The sequence below is a fragment of the Schistocerca americana genome, chromosome 11, assembly GCF_021461395.2.
Source record: "Schistocerca americana isolate TAMUIC-IGC-003095 chromosome 11, iqSchAmer2.1, whole genome shotgun sequence".
Taxonomy (NCBI): Eukaryota; Metazoa; Arthropoda; class Insecta; order Orthoptera; family Acrididae; genus Schistocerca; species Schistocerca americana.
The window spans coordinates 179,020,581-179,027,832 of NC_060129.1; the positions used below are offsets into that span (position 1 = coordinate 179,020,581).

The 7,252-nt window shown below is 41.3% G+C and overlaps 1 non-coding gene across 1 annotated transcript; it reads right to left on the minus strand.

The window, feature by feature from the left end:
• Window positions 1-879: 879 nt before the first annotated feature.
• On the minus strand, window positions 880-954 carry Trnaw-cca. Its single transcript has one exon. It is a non-coding gene; the product is annotated as a tRNA-Trp (tRNA).
• Between the last annotated feature and the right edge of the window lie 6,298 nt (window positions 955-7,252).

The following is a 7,252-nucleotide window of genomic DNA, read 5'->3' on the forward strand; positions in this document are numbered from 1 at the left end:
TTTTTCCTGCCAATTTCCGGGTGGGGAATTGGAGGGGGAGAGATGGAGGGTTTCCCAGAGTGGAGCTGAAGACAGCAGCGAACGTAAGCTGCTGTAAACCCCAGGCGGGTGGACCGCGGCTTAGCGGGAGCCTCGAGGCCGAGGACAAGGAGAAGACACGGGGGCTCGCTCACAAAACGCGTGGCGGCGTGTAGGTGGTTCTCCCACCGGCCGGAGCTGAAGCTTCTGGAACAGTCTGGAAGCTTCTAGAAGCTTCGGTCGGTTGCAAAACTGAGATTGGTCGGCGCTCAGAAACGAACGCCTAGCAGCCACCTGATTGGCCACGGACAATTAAAGGGGGGAAGAAAAAAGAACAGGAGCTACGAAAGGTGTCCGGACAGTTGCCACGCCGGACATTTGCCACGGTTTTACCTGCTCCGAAGGGTTCGGACCCGTGTCTCTCCCCCCCCCCCCCCCCCCCCCTTCTCTCTCTCTCCCCCCCCCCCTCCTCCTCCTCACCCGGCCACCCAGTTTGCTTTCGAAGTTCCTAACGTGACCATCAGCATGGAAGTTATTACAACGAACAAGGGCAGGCCTCTTGCTGATTACAAAGGTTACGCGTATCTTAAACAGAGGGAATCTAAATAGGGTGTTGTTACATGGATGTGTTTACCCCGAAAAGCGGATCATATGCAAGGGAAAGCTGCTTTCGAGGAACGCAGAAGTGTTGAGCGTATTAGAACATCTCTGTGGACCACCTGACGATGCAGCTCTGAAAGTGAGAAAGCAAGTGGAAAGAGCGATGAGAAGGTCTCGAGAAGGAACTACACAGTTATCGGAGATGTACGCGGATGAAATGGGAAATATACATAATAAAACTTCCTGGCAGATTAAAACTGTGTGCCCGACCGAGACTCGAACTCGGGACCTTTGCCTTTGGCGGGCAAGTGCTCTACCAACTGAGCTACCGAAGCACGACTCACGCCCGGTACTCACAGCTTTACTTCTGCCAGTACCTCGTCTCCTACCTTCCAAACTTTACAGAAGCTCTCCTGCGAACCTTGCAGAACTAGCACTCCTGAAAGAAAGGATATTGCGGAGACATGGCTTAGCCATAATAAAGTTTACGACTTTGTTACAGTGATGCCTAATTCAGAATCTATGAAAAGAACCATGCGTCGTCGATGGAGTCAAGAGCGGGGGAACCAACAAGAGCCTAAGAACTCTTAGGGAATTGATCTTCATGAATATCTATTAAAAATAGGAGATGGCACTAGTTTTCTTCTGGAAGGCGATAGGTTAGATGTGAGAATAATTATTTTTAGTGGAAGCAAAGAAAGTTTAAAAACATGTTCCCATTTTTTTATGGATGGAACATTTAAGAGAGGCAGCAAGCAGTTTGAACAGATCTACACCATACACGTAGACTTAGGAGGCCATATTAAAGAAACAAACATTCTTCCTACTGTGTTTGCACTGCTTCCTAATAAGAAGAAAGACACGTACGTTCGTCTGTTTCGTCTGATAAAACAGGCAGTTTCTGAGTGGTGTCCTAAACAAGTAAAGGTGGACTTTGAGGCAGCTCCGATATCGGCCATTCGTCAAGTTTCTCCCACAACTGAAATATAAAGAAGAGTTTATGGAGAAGAAATCGAGTTCTCGGTCTAACTGAGGAGTACCGCTAGAATGACGGTTTACGACTTCAAGTCAGTATGTGTGCAGCGCTGGCATTTGTAAAACCGGAGGACGAAAGCAATGGATGGATTGAGATTCATGCAGAAGCTCCTGATAACGGAAGGTTCTCTCAATTTTTTGACTACTTTGTGGATAACTGGCTAGAGAATGAAGATATCGCATTAGAAATGTGGGACTGTTACGGTAAATGGCACCGAACAACGAATGCTGTTGAAGGGTGGCACAACAAAATAAATAGTATTATTGGAAACCCTCAGCCTAGAATCAACTATTTGGTTGAGTGCTTGAAAAAGGAAGCAGAGCTCACAAACTGCATGTACATGAAATTGGAAATGAATCTTGAAGGTAAAAAGAGGAAGAAGAAGTACTTGAAGCTGGACGACAGGATAGAGAGAATCGTAAAGAATTATGAAGAGACTGGCAACATTAGGCCTTGCTTGAAAGCTATTGCCCATATTCAGAAACTGGACTAAAACACGTTAAAAATAAATAATGTATTAAGAAACTATGAAGACCACTGAGTCCTCGCACGTTACCGAGATAAAATTATTAAAACATTGAAGCAGCATTATCGGAGCTAATATTAAGTTGTAATTGTAACTAGAGTGTTCATTAGTTCAGCGTGTTTAGGCTGATTTTATACACGCCAGAATGGTAGATGGTCATTTATCATTTTCACCGTCCAAAGCCTGTGCGAAGTGTCATGAGAATCAGCCTTTAATGTAAAAATTAAAAAGTGTTTCAAGCCTCACAAAAGTATCCCTATTGTTGTCACGTGAAGATAACTTTTTTCTAGCTTCCAGTATTATGGCCATACTATTAAATAATTGTGAGTTCTAAAATAATTTTCTGAACCTTCAGGATCGCAACTATCACCTAAAATATCATGGTTTGTTAAACTGATAGTATACGCTTTTGTAAAAGAAAATGGGAACTGAACCTTTGAATTGCACCTAAAATTGACATGCCAAAACTGATCTGATCCTAAGGTTGACAATTTTGGCACCTCAAATATTTTTATTTAAGTTTAGCTGCAAACATTTATAGTAGATGTAAATCAACTTAAGTACATTTAGATATAGTCCTTTAAAAATTAGAATTTCTTACTAAATTGTTGATTACCTTTAAACAGGTCAGTAAAAGCAAGGAGCTTACTACTGAAAATTAATTGTTACTAAAGAACATCAGAAACAACTGTATTAGACCTACTTTTCTTATACATTAGAGACTTTTTGATCATTTCCTCTCTCACTGACAATGTAATTTCAGTTGCTTTGTAACACCAGGGGTATTTACTTCTAAATTATGTATACAGCTGTTCTCATTTCGAATTCTGGAATATTTAGTTCGTCTTCTTTGGTAAGGGAATTTCGGAAAATGCATTTACTAACTCCACTTCAGTGGCACTGTCATCAGTAGCATTACCGCCGCTGTCGCGCAGCAAAGGTACTTACTGAGCCTTTCCGCTGGTTTACTTAACATGGAACCAGTATCTCTTTGGATTTTCCACCACATTCCTAGAGCGAGTTTCGTTGTGGAAACTATTAAATGCATCTCGCATTGAAATCCGCACCAAATTTCGAGCCTCAGTAAAACTTGACCAATCTTGGAGATTTTGCGTTCGTCTAAATTATACGTGCCTTTTGCGGTGCTCCTGCAACAGCTTTCTGTCTTGTTTGTGTACCATGGGGGATCAGTTCAGTCTCTTATTAATTTATTTGGTATGAATATCTCGAGTGCCGTTGATACTATTTCTTTGAACTTAAGCCACATATGGTCTTCATTTACATAGATTAGAAGAATTGGAGACTATCTCTTAGAAAGACGTCACCCGAATTTTTATCTGCTTTTATAAACAGATATATTTCGCGTTTAGTTTTGGTGACTTTCTTTGTTGCGGAATTGAGCCTCGCTACGACTGCGTGTTCACTAATCCCTGTATCCGTCGTGATGCTCAGGATTATTTGTGGCTAAGAGATCAAGTGTGTTTTCGTAGCCATTTACAATTTGAATGGCCTCGTCAACTAATTGTTAAAAATAATTTTAAAAATGCATTCAGAACAATTACGGAAGTTGTTTCCTATCTACAGTAGGGTCTGAAAATGTATTTTTGTCAACATACGGAAGGTAGATTGAAGTAACTGCCAACTATAATTGTATGAGTAGCGTACCTGTTTGTGATGAGACTCGAGTTTTCTTTTCTTTGAACTGTTCAGCAACTGTTTCATCTGAGACAGGGGGTCGGTAAAAGGACTCAGTTGTTAATTTATTCCAAATGTCGAATATAACCTCTGCCCATAGTAAGTCACAGAAACTATCTGCTTCAAAGTCGATTGTGAGCTTACATTATTTTTCCTAAGTTGCCCTTCTTGCTTCGGTTGTAGTGCAGATAATTACAATTACGACTTTCCCCTCCAGAACCTAAGATGCTTTCTCTGTGACCCTGTAGATACCAGAGCTAAACAATGTAGAACAACAACGTACGTTACAAGCATAGCATTCTGTATTACTTCATTTCCTTATTTCTAACAGTTTAAAATTGTACGTCGACATTAGATGACATGTCAATCATAGATATTCTTATCTCTATTTAGTGAACGTGTTTTCAGTTATGTTGTGAACATTGTCCCGCTACACTTTATTAACTAATGTTTTTAGAGAGTAAATTAATATGGAGTATGTCGTTCTTCTTTTCAAACGTTCACAAACCCATTTATTCTTTCCCTATTGTCTTTTGGGTATGCAGTTGTAGTAATTAAAGTAGGCACAAATGCAGTGATCAAAAAGAAATGATTAGCGTACATTCGCATTCTCGTTTCATCGTTCCTTTCTTGTTGCTCCCATGCCGATGGACTGTTTCTATCGCAATCAGTAAGCGTGAAAGGAAGTTACCGTACAGACAGAGGGATCTATATTTATACTTGGCACAACTAATTACATACTGACATAATCGTCGGTATTGCTTTCGTTTCCCAAAAGCTGTAAATATTCCTATTTCGGAAAAGAAGCTCTGTATTTGGCCAAGGTGTCGAAGAAGAGGGTCTCTTACATACTGGTTGTATCGAGTAAGATGTGGAGACGGCGGTTTGAAAGCGGACAGAAGAGGGACGAGGAAGGGCGTCCCTTACCTGAGGGTTCGCTACCTGCCGAAGGGGCGAGTGTGGCAAAGTCCGGCGTGGCAAATGTCCGGCATTCCTACGAAAAAGCGTAGGGACTGTGAAGTACTAGTTGCTGGGGTGTCGAGGAGAGAGGTCGGTCCTGGCGAGGTGTGCGACCTCGTTACTGGGACAGAGTACTTGTAGCGAGAGCCTGAGGACCGTCTGGTGTTCCACGGCAGCTGTGGAGGTGCCTACGGGAGCTTTTGGTGAGGCAGAATTTATGTTATCTCGCTGAGGTGAGAGGCATCGCAGCGATAAACGTCAGATCACTGTAGTGGTCGTGCATTCGCAACGGCGGTTAGGTAAGTAAAGTAAATTCCCGATTACGTGTCTTTTTCGTTCTATGCTGAGGTTTCACGTTGCTAGTCGCGAGTGTAGTTCTAAATATAATTGCAATTGCCATAGCTGATGTCAGTATTCCTGTCAGCTGATGTCAGGACAGCGTCAGACAGAACGATTACCAAATGTGAATTGGCGGAACTAAAATGTTACTCGTACTGTGTAATCTTGTATAGAGTAAATTGCAGAAGAGTAAAAAATTTAACACTACTGAGTGTGCAATTTCATAGCTAGTGCTTTCCTTTGTCATTTTACTATCTCCTTATTTGTGTATTTCATGTTTGCAACCACATGGTGGAGGCAGTGTTTGTAGGTAAGCACATCTGAACATTCTAGCGTATACTGTGGATATGGTTAGAAACCGATCGGATTTGCAAACGACTAGTTGATGTCACATATAGAGCAAAGGATAAGCTTACCCTTCTGGAGAGCGTATAAGTGCCAGGGCGACAAATTAGCGTTATAAAATCCGTTGTGCAAAGTTTTTGACTTATACGTTCGGCTCGCAGGCTTACCCATTAGCAGAAAAGAGCAAAACAGAAGCGGTAGCTTACACATTCAGGAAAAGAATAAAGATGGCATTCTCGTCTTTGGAACGTGCTTGCGGTAAATACGGAAATGTGAACTATAGCGACGTTATTAACAACGTGAAGCTATTGTTTTCTTGGCTACCGAAGGACAAACGAAGTTGACACCCATTGGAGAATGAAGGATGTGTATGGTCCAAAGCCACTGTTGTGGAATCGTGTGCCGAGTCCCGTGCTGGTCGAGCTAGGCGACGAGCCTCATCCACTACGGACAACGACAAGTGCGTGGCTGGTGATGCACTAGGGCGGATAACAATCCGTGCACCAGCAAAGGGTCTCGACATCATCTTAAGGGGCTCCGGAAAGGCTCAAAATCACGAAAAGTTCAATTTTTACTTTTTTGCGTTTTCTGAATATGCAGACTATTACCTGTTAATAGATATATAATTTATTCAATTCCGAAGACTACACCTATTTTTAAATTTATTTTTTTTTGAAATGTGTTCTACATGGGCGTGACCCACTGTGGCGCTGTTAAACTGCTGCCAAATGGTGTTATTACTAACGTCCGTGTTCATCAGGTACATTTTAGTGATGTGAGATAAAGTATGTGTTGTGGCTAACCTGTGATGGTTCAATATATATCGCTGGTGTGATTGTCGATTGTTTCATGTTTATTTACTCTGTCGTTATCTCGAAAATATTCGTAATTAATTCTGTTTCTTGAGTCTCTGTTTTGTTGAAGTATAACAATGAGCAAAAGTAAAGTTATTAGAAATCCTCTGAAGGCTTTTAAGAAAAGGAGAAATGTTGGAAAGCCAAAGGTATGTGTTATTACTGTAAACAATAAAGACGATAACCAAGTGAGTGAACCTAACCTCTCAAGTACACCTGCCCATAGCAGTCAAAGTGGGAAAGAAAATACTTCACAGAAGCAGCTTGGTTCAATGAGTGAAAACTATGAATGTTTTATGGGCGAATCGGATGTGAATGAAATATTTGATATGTCGGTTCTCAAAGGAATTTTTTCAAACTGTGTAAGATGTATTCATTGTAGTGAAGTTGGTCTGGAACTCTCCATAATAAAGCACGTAGGACTTGCTAGTGAAATACAACTGAAATGTGATAAGTGTTCATACATGACCACCTTTTGGAACAGTGTTGCAGTAACTGCAACTGAAGAAAATGGTAGCAAAATCTACTAACACAACAACGAGCGATGCTTGCTTTAGACAAGGAACGCCTTCGGGCTGCAGACAGGACTGTAAAGAGTCTAGAAATACAAGCAAGAGTAAACAGGAGGAGGAACAAGAGGAAGCTGGAGGAGGAGTTTGCAGAGGATGAAGATAATCCATCCTATGGACCTGGAATGCACTAAAAAGTTAATCCAATCTTTGTCGCTCGATTACCAAAACTTTTATTTTCTCATACTAATTACATGTTTTCTAAGGATCTTCCAAACATATTTGTTTCAAACTTTCAGTAAATGTTACACAGTACCTGCTGCACAATTTAACACAGCCTTTTTCCAAAAAACTGTATATTTTTGAATAT